Source organism: Apium graveolens, chromosome 9, assembly GCF_009905375.1.
Source record: "Apium graveolens cultivar Ventura chromosome 9, ASM990537v1, whole genome shotgun sequence".
NCBI lineage: Eukaryota > Viridiplantae > Streptophyta > Magnoliopsida > Apiales > Apiaceae > Apium > Apium graveolens.
The window spans coordinates 137,778,267-137,796,246 of record NC_133655.1 but is presented as its reverse complement, the minus strand read 5'-3'; positions in this window follow the sequence as shown (position 1 = coordinate 137,796,246).

Sequence of the window (17,980 nt, the reverse complement as noted above, 5' to 3'; positions counted from 1 at the left end):
AACCTTTATGCATTCCCCTAGGATTCATCTCAAGTTATCGAAGTTATATCCTTAATTCCACCTTTTTTTAAAAAATACTTGCACCCTTTCATGGATAAATCAAGTCATATATCCTTGATAGATTATCTTATTCAATCATTCCCACCTCGATAGTCTATACCAATTTCACAAAAGCATCCTTATTCAAACTGAGGTCAACCCATATGGCCTCCAAAAGATAACAATGTTTACCCGCTTTCCTTTCCTAATTTGGTAATGACAACAAGGATGTTCTGGAAGATATTGGTCATGTTCAACGTGAACCTCTTCTTAATAATTCCTTATTTACTTTTGTTGTTTATCTCAACAGTCACCTCAATGTTGGGATATCTTTCATATCTGGCGTCTCCCTTTCTGGGTATCATGCCACCGGTCTTACACTTCACCTTCTTGAAGGTCACTTCCTTCATTCAATTTTCTTAATTTCTTACTTTCTTGTCTCCTCAGTCTATCCGCGTCTCATTATTTATCCTTCGAATTATCTCAAGGTTTCCTCGAATCTTCCCAACTTACAGGGGATGAAATATATGTATCTCTTATGCCCTCAACCATCAATTTTAACTCATGGTGAATCACCCTCATCCTGATGATTACATAATCTTCTATTTCTATTGCTACGAGTCTTTAGGGTTTCCTCATACCCAACTCCCTTATCATTCCTCAAACTCTATTGCCGTTATATTCCTTTCCACTTCAATTTCTTTTTATTTTCCTTTCTCTTATCATTATTTCATGAACCAACACAACATAAGCATTGATTTCAAACATCCCATCATTCTGGATTCGTGTCCTCAGAACGAATCTTGACAACTTTTACAACTTAGATTCATAATTCATCATACTCGTCTGCCTTTGTTCTGGATCTAAAGCTTTTACACTATCCCCATAACCTTGGGAAGTACTTTCCTGAAAATAATTGAATAAACTTAAATCAGTTTATTATAATCTCTTGTTCCGTGCCTTCCTTAGCCTTTCACCAGCGGGTGGCCTCTCTCTTAGGAGGGTAAGTGACAAAACTGTCTTTTGTGATTCGTCAATCATTTAGAATCTCAAATGATTCCTATATTTCCTTTAGCCAGGCTCTTGCCTCGACTGGGTCAACTTGTTCCTTGGAACACTGAGAGCTTAGCGATTTAAAGGTCTTGAAAGAATTTTCCACTACATTGTTTCCTTCAAGGTGGTGGTTGGGAATAAAGTATAAGTTCTGTTTAGATAGGTCCATGAATTGCCCAATAGGAGTACCATTCTGATTCTCCCTATCTTGTTCAACTTCTGTTTTCTCAGTATGAAATGTTCCAACCTTCTCCCATAATCGGGGTTATCTTATACGTTAAAAATTCTTATTTTCCACTTCATTATTGAAAGGCATATGTCATAGCCTACTCGTTTATTCGAGTATTTAACTCAACTCAAATAAGAATGTAATAAGTAAATAGTGGATCGACCGTCAGAGAGATCTCACAAAGTAACATCTGTCAAAGAATAAAGAAACATTGTTCATCTGCAGACTTGAAGATTCACTGGAAGAAGTTCAAGAATTTGATCATGCCTCAGTGATATAAATCAAGATCGTGGATTTAATCAAATGACAGAGATCTCGTCAAGGTATCATTTATTACAAGGATTCAATCAGAACATCAAAGTCAAGACATGAAGAAACGTCAAGAAAGTTAGTCACTCATGAACCAGACAGTACATCGAGTGTCAGCATTGAAGTGGCGGAATTGATTCATAAGTCTCAGTGACTTTCAGAAGATTGTCAGAAGAATGGATGCTGCTCAGGGTTAGTATTAATTCTCTATTAATTAATTAAGTCATATAATTTAATTAAGAAAATAAATTATATCTGCAAGGATTAATTTATTGATTAATTTAATTAAATTGATTAATTAATTTAGAATTAATATTAAGGATTTACAGAATTTTAATTGGTTAAAATCTGTTTTAATTCTAAAAAGACAACTGATTGTACTAGTATGACAATCGGTATGACAATTGATAGTCATACCGAAAGTCATGCTAATTCAGTTGATTGTCTTGATAGAATTATTATTTAGATTAAAATCACTTATTAATTCAGTAAAACAATTTCATTTGAACTAATATGACAATCGGTATGACAATCAATAGTCATACCGAAAGTCTTGCGAGTTCATTTTAATTGTCTTGCTAGCTCTAAAAATTGTCACACCGAAAGTATTATTGGACAAAGGATTGTCATACCAGTTCATTTGATCTCGGCTGTGTTGATTAAAAAGAAGCAGAAGCATCCAATTAACTACAACACAATACAGAGAGCAATCAAACAGAAGCCAAGAACAAAAAGAGAACAAGCAGCCAAATATTTCATCTTATCTGCTAATTCAAGATTACAATTTCTAGCTTGTAAAGTTAAATCCAATCAACTAGAAATCACTCTCTTGTTCTTGTGTATCAATCTAGCGGATTAAAATCCCTAGAACTTAATCTCAAATCGCATTTAGCATTTGATCTTTTAATTACAAAAATAGAAAAAGTTCATGTCGAATTTATTCTAGATTTGTAATAATTGATTTAAGATTAATCCCTTGTAACCGATACCGTAGTTGTAACACCTTTCAAGTTTAATAAAAGTTTTATTTAACTTGAATTTTGTTTCACAATTTTATTCCGCATTTTATTCGACTAAACGGTATTGTTTGCATTCAACCCCCCCTTCTACAAACAAATTGGGACCTAACAATTGGTATCAGAGCCTTCTGATTAACGTACAAATCTAGATCCTAGACTTTTGTGTTTCTTTCACTTCTTGAATTTTTTATTCACTCAAAAAATTCATAATGACTACACAAAAAGTTGGAACCGTTAAAATTCCACTTTTCGATAAAGAGAATTATGTTATGTGGAAGAAGAAGATGCTACTGTTTTTACAGGTTGCTAATCCCAAATATTTGCAAGTGTTGAAGAAGGGTCCAAAAATTCCTATGGTTATGGAACCAGAGGTAATAGAAAATGATGTGGTGATCACCAAAGCGAGAACTTATGTGAAGGATCCTAAGGACTTCTCTCCTGCTGAAATAGAAGAAGCTTCCCTGGATGCTAGCCTTCAATTAATCTTAGTAGATTCCCTTAATCCCCTGATGAATAGACATGTGATGAATTGTAAAGATTCCAAACATATCTGGGAAACTATTGAGATTATTAATGAAGGCACAGAGGAAGTTAGGGAGAACAAACTAGAAATCCTAACCTCTGAATATGAATATTTCAAATCAAATCCAGGAGAAGGAATCACTGAAGTGTTTGAGAGGTACAATGCATTGATCAACAACCTGAATATTAATGGTAAATACTATTCCATCAGGGAGGTCAACAAAAAGTTCCTTTTAACACTGCCAACTCATCTCGAACATAGAATCACTGCCATAAGAGAAGCAAGAGATCTGAGTGAGATTTCTTTGGAAAGGCTCTATGGTGTGTTGAAGACTTATGAGTTGGAGGAGATTCAGCAGAAGGAAGTTTACGGGAAAGGAAGAGTGGTCAGCACGTCTACTGCTCTAGTAGCTGATGAACAACAACAACAACCACAATATCAACAACAATCTCAACAGTCAGATATAATGGTACAGTCTTCCAAGGTTGAAGATAATGTGATAGTAGCAGAATTTGATTCTCCTACTACAAATCAATCAGGAGATGATTATTATTCCTTGGAAGAACTGGAGTAATTGGAGGATGAGTCAATGGCCCTGATTGTCAAGAGATTCTCAAATGTCAGATTCAAAAGGAATCCCAAGTTCAAGTACAAGTCTAACTACAACAGATTCCAGAAAGGTGGATCTTCATCCTCTAACACCAGCAGTGGTGGGTATAAAACAGGGATGGTTGATCGAAGCACCATTCGATGCTTCAACTGTAATGAGTTGGGACACTTTGCCACAGAATGCAGGAAGCCAAAACAAGCTAGGAAGAACTCTTACGATTCTAATCAGAAGAGTAAATCTGAAAGGGCGTACCTGGCAAAGGGAAGAAGCTGGGATGATACTGACAGTGAAGATGAAGAAGTTGGGAATCTTGCTCTCATGGCTAGTAATGCAAGCACCTCATCGTCAAGAAAAGAGGTAAAACTTTCTGATGCTGAAATGGTTTATCATCTAAGAGGTAACTTAGATTGTGCTCGTCGTGATAATGAATTGTTAAATCAACAAATCAAAGACCTTGAGAAAGAGGTCAATGAATTAAGACTTGTGCACATTAATCAAGATAAACTAAAAGAACAAGTATCTTTTCTAGAGAATAGAGTTGACTGTTATAGACAACTCGAAACTATTCTCAAAGACAAGATCACCGGTCTTGAGGCTAAGGTTAAAGCTTACTTTAATTCTTGTTCGAAGTCCAAAGAGTTTTACAATAAGCAAGCTGTTAATCAAACACATGGAATAGGTTATGATTACAATGCTGCTATTGGAAAATTAGGCATAAACTCCCCTCCTAATGTATGTGCTAAAGGCAGGGAAGTACCACATGTGCTTAAGGGTGTTGATGAACCCCTCTATAAAGAATCAATTGCTGAACCATTTGATGAGACCTCTTTTATTATTCAAGAAGAAATCCGTGCTGAAGATAATGCTAATGGGAAAGCTGTCTCCAAGTCAAGTGTGTCAAAAGTTCCAGTCAAGGTTGTGAAAGCAACTGAGACTAACTCAGACACACATGAGTTGGATAACACAAATGCCATGTCTACCATGCATAAGTTGCCTATTGTTAATCCTTCTCATAAAGCATGTGGTGTTCCTGATTGTATGTCTTGTGCTTTTAATCTGTTGTTTGCTTATTTTAATGGTAAGCATGTTTCTAATGATAAGACTACTCCTCGTCAGCATGTGAATAATAGAAAGCATGATAGGTCTAAGACTGCTAGTCCTCCTAAAGCTAGAAAGGAGACATTTGTGCCTAAGCCTAAACAGAAATTTGATAAGGCTGTTTTAAAGGTCAAATGTTCAGTCATTGAGAATGTTGAGAATAGTGAAATTAAGAATGTTGTTTTGCCTGATAAAGGCCAATTTTACAAGTATGTCGGACCCAGCCAAGCTTGGGTTCCGAAGAAGTTCTAATCCATTTATATTGCAGGGCATTAAACAGGTACAACCGGTAGTGTGGATTCTTGACAGCGGATCGTCAAGACATATGACCGGAGATAGAGCCCTGCTATCAAATGTGGTTGAGAAAGCTGGCCCAGTGGTTACCTTTGGAGATAACAGCAAAGGTTTAACGGAGGGATATGGCTGTTTGCAAGCTGGAAATGTTATCATTGAAAATGTATATGTTGTGCAAGGACTTGAACACAATCTGCTTAGCATTAGTCAGTTCTGTGACAACGGCTACAATGTTTTATTCGACAAGCTGAAGTGTCAGATTCTGCACAAGAAAAGTGAAAAACCCTCCTTAATGGGAATCCGGAAAGGAAATCTGTTCGTAGCTGACATGAACTCTGGAAGCAATCTTGAAGTCAATTGTTTCTATGCAAAGGCATCGTCAGATGAGAGTTGGCTATGGCACAAGAGACTTTCCCATCTCAATTTCAAAACAATGAATTCTCTTGTCAAAAGAGAATTGGTAAGAGGTCTGCCTCAGCTGGAATTCTCTCCAGAAGGACTATGTGAGGCTTGCCAGAAAGGAAAGTCAAAGAAAGCAAGTCACAAAGGCACTGACACATCTTCCATAACTGGTGTTCTGCAATTATTGCACATGGATTTATTTGGTCCAGTTAATATCCTTTCTATGTCAAAGAAGTGTTACTGTCTTGTGATAGTTGATGACTATTCCAAGTATACGTGGGTTTTATTTCTTCACTCCAAGGATGAAACACCACAAGTTGTGATTGATCATATCAAGATGATTGAGTTAGATTCTAATGTCCCTGTTAGAGCAATAAGGTCAGATAATGGGACAGAATTCAAGAATTCACTTCTCAATGGATTCTGTACAGACAAAGGGATTACCAGACAATTTTCAGCTCCTAGAACCCCTCAGCAAAATGGAGTGGTAGAAAGGAAGAATCGTACATTGATTGAAGCTGCAAGAACGATGTTAAATGAATCAGGTCTTCCAATGTACTTTTGGGCTGAAGCTGTCAATACTGCATGTTATACTCAGAATCGAACTCTAATCAACAAAGACTTCATGAAAACTCCTTATGAGATTTTGAATGAACATAAACCTTCTATCAAATACTTTCATGTATTTGGTGCCAGATGCTTCGTGCTCAAGGATGGAGATGATCGTCGTGGTAAGTTCGAGGCAAAGGCATATGAGGGTATTTTTGTTGGATATGGAAGAAGATCATATAGAGTGTATATCATTGATCAACACAAAGTAACTGAAAGTGTCAATGTTACATTTGATGACACTAAACTCCCTAGTATCCAAACTGAAGATCCTTCTGAGAAACTGAAGTTTGATGATACGTCAGATTCAGAATCAGAACATGGTCAAGAACCTGAGGTTGTTGCTGGTGAAGAACCTGTTAATCCTAATGATACTCAAGGTAATAGTGATGGAAACTTTGGCAACAATGGAGATACCACTGCTACTGACGGAGAATCTTCAAGTCAACATGGCAACAACTCAGGGGGAGATGCTGAAGGATCATCTAGTAGGACACAACATCACAATGAATTTCAAGGCGAATCATCAAAATCAAATCTTCCAAGACAAATTGTCTGGAATAAAGCTCACCCTTTTGAGTTGATTATTGGTGATCCAGATGTTGGAGTCAGAACTAGACGTGCTACTCAAAATGAGTGTCTGTTCTCAGGATTTCTTTCTGAGATGGAACCTAAGAAAATTGAAGAAGCACTGACTGATCCAGATTGGGTGATTGCTATGCAAGATGAACTCAATCAGTTTGAAAGTCAACAAGTCTGGAAACTGGTACCTAGGCCTGTACACAAGAAAGCTGTTGGTACTAGGTGGGTATTCAGGAATAAACTAGATGAAGATGGTGTGGTTACAAGAAACAAGGCAAGACTGGTAGCTAAAGGGTATTCTCAAGCTGAAGGTATTGATTATGATGAAACCTATGCTCCAGTGGCTAGACTTGAGGCCATCAGGATATTTCTGGCATTCGCAGCATTTTCAAACTTTAAAGTTTATCAAATGGATGTCAAGAGCGCCTTTCTGAATGGAAAGCTGGATGAAGAGGTATATGTAGAGCAACCTCCTGGTTTTGAAGATCCAGATCATTTGGATTTTGTCTTCTTTCTTTTCAAGGCTATCTATGGGCTAAAACAGTCTCCAAGAAAATGGTATGACACTCTCTCTGAATTTCTTATTGAAAATAGCTTTATTAGAGGTGTCATAGACAAAACTCTCTTTTCTAAAAAACATAAGAATGATACTATATTAGTCCAAGTCTATGTGGATGATATAATATTTGGGTCTACTAATGATAATCTCTATAAGAGATTTGCTAAGTTAATGCACAGCAAGTTTGAAATGAGCATGATGGGAGAGCTGAAGTTCTTTCTTGGATTACAAGTAAATCAAAGGTTAGATGGAACATTTATTTGTCAATCCAAGTATCTCAAGGAACTCCTCAAAAAGTACAATCTAGAGGATTCTGCATCAGCAAGGACTCCATCAACTACAGCTGTCAAGCTTGGACCATGTGAAAACTCCATTAAGGTAGATGTCACAAGCTACAGAGGTATGATTGGCTCGTTACTCTATCTTACTGCAAGTAGACCATATATTATGTATGCTACATGTTTATGTGCAAGGTTCCAAGCAGATCCTAGAGATATTCATCTCGTTGCTGTTAAACGAATCTTAAGATATCTTAAGGGAACACCAAATCTAGGTATTTGGTACCCTAAAGAATCTGGTTTTAACCTTGTCGGATATACAGATTCAGATTATGCAGGAAGTGTTGTTGATAGGAAAAGCACCTCAGAAAGTTGTCAATTCCTAGGAAGCAGGCTAGTCTCATGGTACAGCAAGAAACAGCAAACAGTTTCCAACTCAACGGCCGAGGCTGAATATATTGCTGCTGGAAGCTGCTGTGCACAGATCTTGTGGATTAGAAACCAACTACGAGACTATGGCTCTGTATTGAACAAGATTCCTATTTTATGTGACAACACAAGTGCAATAGCCATCACCAACAACCCTGTGCAGCACTCGAGGACAAAGCACATTGACATCAGGTATCATTTTATTAGAGAGCACGTCATGAATGGTACTGTTGAACTATTTTTTGTTCCAACAGAAGAACAAATAGCAGATATTTTCACTAAACCACTTGACGAATCCACATTTACCGGATTAGTTGGTAAATTGGGCATGTTGATTAGTTTTAGTGATTAATTTAGTTAATATCTGGGATCTGTTCTTGAATGAATTTACAAATGAATTTTTCATAAATGAAAAATTCATTTGCAAATTTATTTTATCATTTTATCATATTTCTTGCTTATTTCTATGTAATATATATTATCTTATCTATTTTTATTTTCCCTACTTGTTAATTTAAAATACCTCAGAATATTTTATTTTATCTAAAAATATTTTTCTATGAATTTTATTTGCTAAAATTCAATAGAAATCTATTTTTGGAATAAAAATAATAAATTCTGATATATTGTCTTTGTTTCTGTAAAAATTATAAGTTTTTATTTCAGTTTTACTATTTTGTAATATAGCTTCAGTACATATATAGTAGTCTGTTCCTTTTATTTTATTTTCTACTGCAATGACAATCGGCAAGACAATTGAATTGTCTTGCTGAAAGTCATTTCAGTATATGTTTGTATATGTTTGAATATGTCGGTATAGTTTATACTGGCAAGACAATCAGTATGACTATTGATTGTCTTGCCAGTTATAAACATTATATATATCTATTTTATTTTATTTTTCCTGGTATGACAATCGGTATGACTATCAGATTGTCATACCAGTTATAATTTTAATACTTATTCTATTGTTTTTCTTTCTTTTTGCCTGGTATGACAATCGGTATGACAATCCCGGATTGTCATACCAGCTGTAATATAAAAGCGTGTGTGTGTATTGTTTTAAACCATTTTCAACAGTTAATCACTTCTAAAAAAATTTCGAACAGTTTCTTCCTCGTTTTCTCTCTTCTCTCTCTTCGAACTAAAACCATCAATCTGATTCCTTCCTTGCTCGAGTTTTTACTCAGCAAACTAGTTCATCACTTTGTGATATATACATACAAGTATATATATACAGAGGTGCTGTTGGATTTTTCTTAAATAAAAACAAAAACAAATAAAAATCAGTTTGCCCCTTCAAATTCAATTTGTGTTTGTTGATTTTGAACTTTTTATTTTTATTTTCAATTTCTGATTTGTGTCTTTTGGTTTGTCAAAACTGTGTTTGTGAGTTAGGAATTTTAACGAGATACATTTCTGTCTAAATTTTTCGATTATAATTAATTTAATTCGAATTATTAAATTAATTTAATTAATTCGAATTTTCTTAATATTATTCTTAAAATTCTAAAAAGCGTGTGTCTTATTATTATTTTAAATGGCTCTCAATTTCCAAATTGTCGCGCATAATCAGGTTGGTTATTTTAATCCGGAAAAATGTGATGTTGAAAAATTTAAGCCATGGATTAGATTTTTAAATGATCATTCGATTGTTAGCTCTGCTATTAAATCAAATGTGATTTTAAACGTCGATCTACTTAGACTGATTTGCACAACTTCTACTGTGGCCGATGATTCAAAATCTTTTTCATTCACCGTCGCAAACACACAGTATGTAGTTGATGAAACAGTCGTCAATCGTGCGTTAAATTTTCCACTAGACAATTTCTGTAATTTACCCTCTGAAAATGATATCACAATTTTTTTCAATGCTATTCACTATCAGGGGGTGATCAATTTAACCAAACTTTCTAAATCAAATTTGGTGTCTGAATGGGATATTTTCTTCGATACACTTTCCAAAGTGTTTGCCAACTGCACAAAATCCAATTTTCATAACATCACTTCCACTCTGCAGTATATTGGTCTTGCGGTTGTTTTCAATCAAAGGATCAATTTTGGCAAACTACTTTTTCCCATTCTCTTGAGACATCTAACTTCTGCTTTACGTGATCATTCTACAAATCGTAGGGTATCATGTTACTATGCTCGTTTTCTCATGCTTATAGCAGATCATCTACTCACCCCTGAACACAAAGCCCTTTTTGCTAACTCTGCAGTAACCGAACCCCCTCCAGTTAGCAAAAAGATTTACACTCGCCAAGACACAACCTTCAAATTTATGTAAGTTCCAGTACTTGTATCTGCTTTCATGGCCAATTATATTCCCTTACCTATTTTCAATCTTCCCGGCCATGAACAGCAACCTCAACCTCCAGTGGTTCAAGCCACCCAGACTCTTCCATTACAGGTAGTAATTCCTCACTCTCACTCTCTTCCTACTTCTGTTGAAAGACCCCCAGTGGTTGATAGGGCTGACCATGAAGTTGTAAAACCACAGCTTCAATCCCAGGTCATAGAGCCAAACACAGAGTCTCATTCTATCTCAACCTCTCCCCCACTGTCTAAAATGTTACCCAGGAGATTACTAGGAAGTAGTACATTGTTAAATATGAGTGAACCCTCAGCTCTGCCTCCTCCTAAGAAAAGAAGAACATATTCTGAGGCATCTGAAAGCCCATCCTTGTCCTCTCAACAGGACATGGACTTTGAAATGGCCAATGAACAGTTACTAGAGGCATTCTCTCAACAGGATGCATCTATTGAAATTCGCCATAGGGCCATGGCATCTTGTACTGAGTCAAGCACAATTCCATTACTCACAATGGAACCATACACTTCCCCAGATCATACTCAAGACACACAGCGAGGAGTGCACGTAGAGTCGGTTACAGTGCCTGCCATAGTTACGGCAGAAGAGCAGTCACATGCTTCAGAGGGAAAATCTGACTCTCCGCCATCTTTAATAGAGTCATTTTCTCCCCTCCCAGATCCAACACCTCTGGCTCCCTTATGGGATTCTCCACTCGCAGATTTATCTGGAGAAAGTGGAGGGCAACTCGGTCAATCTATCCCTGAAGCAATTCAGACATCTATTCCAAAAGATTTGATAGGTTTGACTGAGGATCGGGACTCGCGAATTCCCATTGCACCACCACTGACCTCTCTTGAAGAGGCTAGGGTGATTTTTAATGCAGGTACAGAAGAACAGCAACTGGAAGACTCCTCACGAGCAATTATATTGAGAGAAACACATGCACGTGAGATGAGTGAACCAAACACGAGTGAAATTCAGGTGAGAGCACACACAGACACTGATACTGTACACCTGTTAGCTCAGATTGCTGCCCTAAAAGAAGAACTTGCTAAAAGCCAAGCTGAAGCTCAAGCATTCAAAGCACAAGTGGTTGAACGGTCTTCTTCTTCCACCTCTGTCAACAATCAGCTTGCAATCATAAGGAATGACATCTCAGATCTAAAGACCACTGTAATACCAAAGCTCAATTCTATTCAGGACACTCCAAATTTATCAGCTGATGACATATCCAACTTCTGCTCTCTACATACAAGAATGACTTCTCTTGAAGACCTCGTTGAGATGAATCATTCACTGGACTCCTCAAGATTTCTAAAGATAGAGACGGGCATGGAACATCTCAATGAAGGGATGAAGCACCTATATTACATGATCAAGAATTCTCATTGCCCTAATGAAGAACAAAGAGCTTATTTTGAAGGACCGTCTGGTGGAGGATCAGGCTCTGGAGGTGATGGAAGTTCCAAAGGAAAGTCAGTAGAGGATCCCTCAACTAAGGGGGAGAAGAAAGGGAGTAGTGCCAAAGGAAAGGAAAAAGATACCTCTGCTGGAAACAAAGGAAAGGCTGATGATGTCTACTACAGTGGAGAACAGGATGACTTTGACATTTTTGACATTCCCACTGAACCAGTTCAGGAAGATAAAGATGGGTTATTTGAAGCTGAAGAGGAAAGTGATTTTGAAGATTGGGAAGAGGAAGATACAGTGGATCCTAGGTTTGAGAAAGAATTTCAGAAAGAGCAGTCAGAGATGCTAAGAAAAGAAGCTGAACTCAAGAAGGTCTCTCAGATCATTGACAGGAGGAAAGACATACAAAGAACAGAAACTCTTCAAAAGCAACGTCTTCATGACATTAAGGCTCAAGAAAGGAGAAGAGATGTCAGACTAAAGATTGGTGAAAAATGGGATGAAGCTAGGAGAGTACTTGATATGCCTCAGCTGAGCACTAACAATGATAGGCAGTTCTTACATCTTCTTGACAAGCTGGAAATCTCAAATCCTAACAATGACATGTACATGAATGCTATCAAGACTGAAGTCTCAAGGATCACAGCTGCTTTTGATAGATCCCTAAATGAGATGAGCATTTTTGTATATTGTCAGAGTGAAGGATCATTCAAGGTGTCACTTCATCTATTTGAGAATCGTTCTTTGTCAGAGATTTGGGTTCTTTTAAACAAAGTCAAAAGAAGCTCAGAATTGAATGAAGTTCTTCGAGAAAGGCTTAAAGAGTTTGCCAGCAGGGCTAGTCCTCAAGTGATCAACAATCCTCATCAGGTGAGATTCTTTAAGTCTGATTGTCTTCAAATCTGTCAGCTAGATGTACAATCTCTTAAAGACTACTCAGCTAAGCATCTGGTCTGGATGGAACATCATTTGAGAACTGCTGGATATTCATCCATGTTGAAGACTCAAGCTGCTGACTTGATTCAAGCTTATTGTGAAAAGAATGTTAAAAGGTACAATCAACTCAAGAATAAGCTGAAGTCAGTTGGAGTTCAACCAGTCAGACCAGCAAGCTTCACTTCAGAAAAGGATCGTGTCTTTGACAAGGAATTGCTTCAAGATTTAGAAGAAGGTGAAGTCAGAAGAGAAGACAACTGAAGTCAATTAGCTCAAAACTCAATGTAATATGATTAGAGCTTTATGAATCAAGATAGTCTAATGTAGTTATATGTTCAGGCTAGAGGAACATCTATCTTGTATTCACTTGTAAATTTCATTTGGAATCTGGAAAATGTTAAATATAATCCAGAACTTTTCTGCTATTTACTTTACATTACTGTTTATATCTTTTTCTTATTTGTTAGTTGAGTTATCCTCTAGGTATTTGTTGTTATTGTCTAACAAGCAAATAGGGGGAGATTGAAAGGCATATGTCATAGCCTACTCGTTTATTCGAGTATTTAACTCAACTCAAATAAGAATGTAATAAGTAAATAGTGGATCGACCGTCAGAGAGATCTCACAAAGTAACATCTGTCAAAGAATAAAGAAACATTGTTCATCTGCAGACTTGAAGATTCACTGGAAGAAGTTCAAGAATTTGATCATGCCTCAGTGATATAAATCAAGATCGTGGATTTAATCAAATGACAGAGATCTCGTCAAGGTATCATTTATTACAAGGATTCAATCAGAACATCAAAGTCAAGACATGAAGAAACGTCAAGAAAGTTAGTCACTCATGAACCAGACAGTACATCGAGTGTCAGCATTGAAGTGGCGGAATTGATTCATAAGTCTGAGTGACTTTCAGAAGATTGTCAGAAGAATGGATGCTGCTCAGGGTTAGTATTAATTCTCTATTAATTAATTAAGTCATATAATTTAATTAAGAAAATAAATTATATCTGCAAGGATTAATTTATTGATTAATTTAATTAAATTGATTAATTAATTTAGAATTAATATTAAGGATTTACAGAATTTTAATTGGTTAAAATCTGTTTTAATTCTAAAAAGACAACTGATTGTACTAGTATGACAATCGGTATGACAATTGATAGTCATACCGAAAGTCATGCTAATTCAGTTGATTGTCTTGATAGAATTATTATTTAGATTAAAATCACTTATTAATTCAGTAAAACAATTTCATTTGAACTAATATGACAATCGGTATGACAATCAATAGTCATACCGAAAGTCTTGCGAGTTCATTTTAATTGTCTTGCTAGCTCTAAAAATTGTCACACCGAAAGTATTATTGGACAAAGGATTGTCATACCAGTTCATTTGATCTCGGCTGTGTTGATTAAAAAGAAGCAGAAGCATCCAATTAACTACAACACAATACAGAGAGCAATCAAACAGAAGCCAAGAACAAAAAGAGAACAAGCAGCCAAATATTTCATCTTATCTGCTAATTCAAGATTACAATTTCTAGCTTGTAAAGTTAAATCCAATCAACTAGAAATCACTCTCTTGTTCTTGTGTATCAATCTAGCGGATTAAAATCCCTAGAACTTAATCTCAAATCGCATTTAGCATTTGATCTTTTAATTACAAAAATAGAAAAAGTTCATGTCGAATTTATTCTAGATTTGTAATAATTGATTTAAGATTAATCCCTTGTAACCGATACCGTAGTTGTAACACCTTTCAAGTTTAATAAAAGTTTTATTTAACTTGAATTTTGTTTCACAATTTTATTCCGCATTTTATTCGACTAAATGGTATTGTTTGCATTCAACCCCCCCTTCTACAAACAAATTGGGACCTAACAATTATGTTATAGGTTCCTTCGATCTTGATGGCGACCTCCCTGACTATCACGTTCAGGGTTTGCTCTAAATCTTATTCCTCAAACTAGCTTTTCGGTACCGGCTCCGGTTACCTTCACTTCTATTTCCATTTTCTCAAAATCTCTTATAAACTCTCCAAAAGACATTATCATCTTGAGTCTCTCCTTTTTACTAAGGGCATCAGCCACCATATCGGCTTTCCCCGAATGATAAAAAATCTCCAAATCATAATTCTTGATTAGCTCTAACCGCCTCCTCTGGCGTATATTGAGCTCTTTCTACGTAAAAATGGACTAGAGCTCCTATGGTTTGTGTAAATCTCGTACTTCTCTCTATACAAGTAGTGCCTCCAATCTTTAGGGCAAAACTATTGCCATGAGCCCAAGCTCATAGGTGGGGATATATCGAATTTTATATTCCCTTAATTTTCTTGACGCGTACGCGAGTACCTTGTTGTGCTGCATAAGAGCACCCTAATTCCTTATGCGAAGCGTCAATACAAACCACAAAATCTCCTTTTTCCATCCGGCAATGCCAACATAGGGGCCATCACCAATCTTTGCTTCAGTTCTTGAAAGTTGTTCTCGTATTTCTCTGTCCATTCGAACTTCTCAGTCTTACGAGTAAGCCGCGTTAAAGGGGCTACTATCTTTAGGAACTTGAATGAACCTCCGGTAGTGACCGGCCAATCCTACCTCTGGTAGTTTCCCTAACCATGGTCATCAATTCCTCAATGGTCCTTTATTCATTCTTGTTAGGATCTTCCACGAGATCCTCCTCAGCAACAATCCCATCTAGGAAAACATCCTCAACCATTACATCCTCAATATGAACATCATCCGGTCCCGTGTTAGGACGCTCTATCGGATCCATAATCTGATCTCCAATAAGTAATAAAACATCATCGCATTGTTGCTCCTCAACCTCAGGGTTTGGAGTCCCGCTACCATATACGATAACGAACTACGCTTCTATCATGATATTTATAAGGGTTCCCATAAGGGTTTTAACTGTCAGTACTACGTTAGATAGTCCGACTATGAACTTGGCAAGAGTTCTTATTATCTTAGTGAACTTATTATCTTAACGTCACATCATCTCTGAGGTTTATAACGCTTGGCTCTGATACCACTTCTGTAACACCCCCGAATTCGGGGTCGGGGATCCGGGTTGTCACGAGTTCTATTTCCCTTAATAACACCCAATCTTAATACACAATCAACTACTCTGTACTGTGACCCCACAATAAACACACACACCACAAGTTATAGTCTCAGAGATGAATATCCAAAAAATAATCACAAGTCGTTTTATTCCACAATTATATGTCAATACACCTTAAAAGGTTTCTGAATAAATTTACATTTCTTTGCCATTATTACAATTCATAATTATACATAAGTCTGGTACATCATAAGTTGAAAGCCTAGCCTATTGGTAGTTCCTACCTCAGCTACAGCGACATCAACGCCTATAGGAAACTGCGGAACGTTTCCTAATCGCTTGCGAATCAGGAGCTTGGTCCTGTTCATCTTTTCTATCTGTTGTTGTGTGATGAAAGAAGAAAGCAAGGGTGAGCAGCAAGCCCACCAAAATAATATGTATAATGATTAACAATATATGAGCCTACTCATAGTACTCATGAAAGTCTTGGTCAAAAGAAATGAACCAAGTTTGATATTTTAATGCGATGAAGTCGCAAAATATTCAGTATATATACATATATACTTTTCACAATCTTTGAAATCCTCTGACATGTATAATATACACAGAGTTCCAGTTTATAACTGTATAAAAATATCGTTGCAAGGTGATCTCATATATCTAACCTTGTCTCAACGTTTTTATGAAAGTCTTTGATATGCATAAGATAATCATTTACTAGATATAAGTTTAAAAGATGAAGTTACAAGATACTCCAATATACTTATATCTTTTCCAAATACTACTTGAACTACCACCGTTCAAGTTATAATTAGTTTCAAAAGTTCATCACATAGATGAGACTACAAGACAAGATTTGAATAGATTCAATCTTTGAATATCATTATAAATAATGAAGTTACGAGATACTTCATTAAATCCCGATATATATATACACCTATATATATACATTTCATACACTCCTTGAAAACCTCTGTTATGAAAATTATAAACAGAGTTGCAATATCCAATGAATTTGGAAAGGAGAAAACCTTGGCATAAACCTGATATCTTGCTGATCAGGCAAAGATACCAATAAGTAACCTTTTCTACTAGTAGATGGACGAATTCCCCACTGGTCATCACCCTAGCCGCAATAGGACCTTATGCTGGACTGCCACTCAGCCACTTACGCATTTGATGGACTCCCACTGAGCCACTTACACTTTCATGGACGCCCACTGAGCCCATGTTGCTTATGCCGACTCAAATAGATGAACTTACTTCCCGAACGATGGGCAAGTAATCAAGATGTTTTCTCAAAACAACAACCTCGTTGCGAATGTAAAATACACCACTGAGCCGGATCCCTCAAGTTTTGAACGAGTATTTAAATCCCCTTTAAAAGGAAGATATTAAATATAAAAATGAGTTTTGGGATCCGCTCTAACTTTTAAAAATCATTTTGAAGACTCGAAAATACTTTAAAGAGTGTTTGGAGTAATGCTGATTTAATGAAGTAAATCAGTCCCAATATATTTAGAAAATGTCTGAATATTATTATTTAAATAATATTCCCATAAAGAATAATCTTTATACAAATAATTGAAGTAGAAGTTGTAAGACTTATACATGAAATGAGTATTAAATAACCAAAGATATACTTATATGAAAGTACTATCTTTATTTGAATAATCGAAAATAAGTTTGATTATCGAAACATTATTCTTTAATAAAATAAAGAATATAGCTCAGCAAATAATCGGAGTCATAGATCCTCAAATGAATATTCAAATAATATTCATTAAATAATATAAATTGAGTCATAAGCCCTCGAATGAATATTCAAATAATATTCATTAAATAATATAAACTGAGTCATAAGCCCTCGAATGAATATTCAAATATTATTCAATAAATAATATAAAAGAGTCATAAGCCCTCGAATGAATATTCAAATAATATTCAAATAATAAAATAAAAGGAGTCATAAGTCCTCGAATGAATATTCAAAATAATATTCATTAAATAAAATAAAGAAGTCATAAGCCCTCGAATGAATATTCGTAATAATATTCATTGAATAAAATAAAGGAGTCATAAGCCCTCGAATGAATATTCGTAATAATATTCATTAAATAAAATAAAGGAGTCATAAGCCCTCGAATGAATATTCGTAATAATATTCATTAAATAAAATAAAGGAGTCATAAGCCCTCGAATGAATATTTGAAATA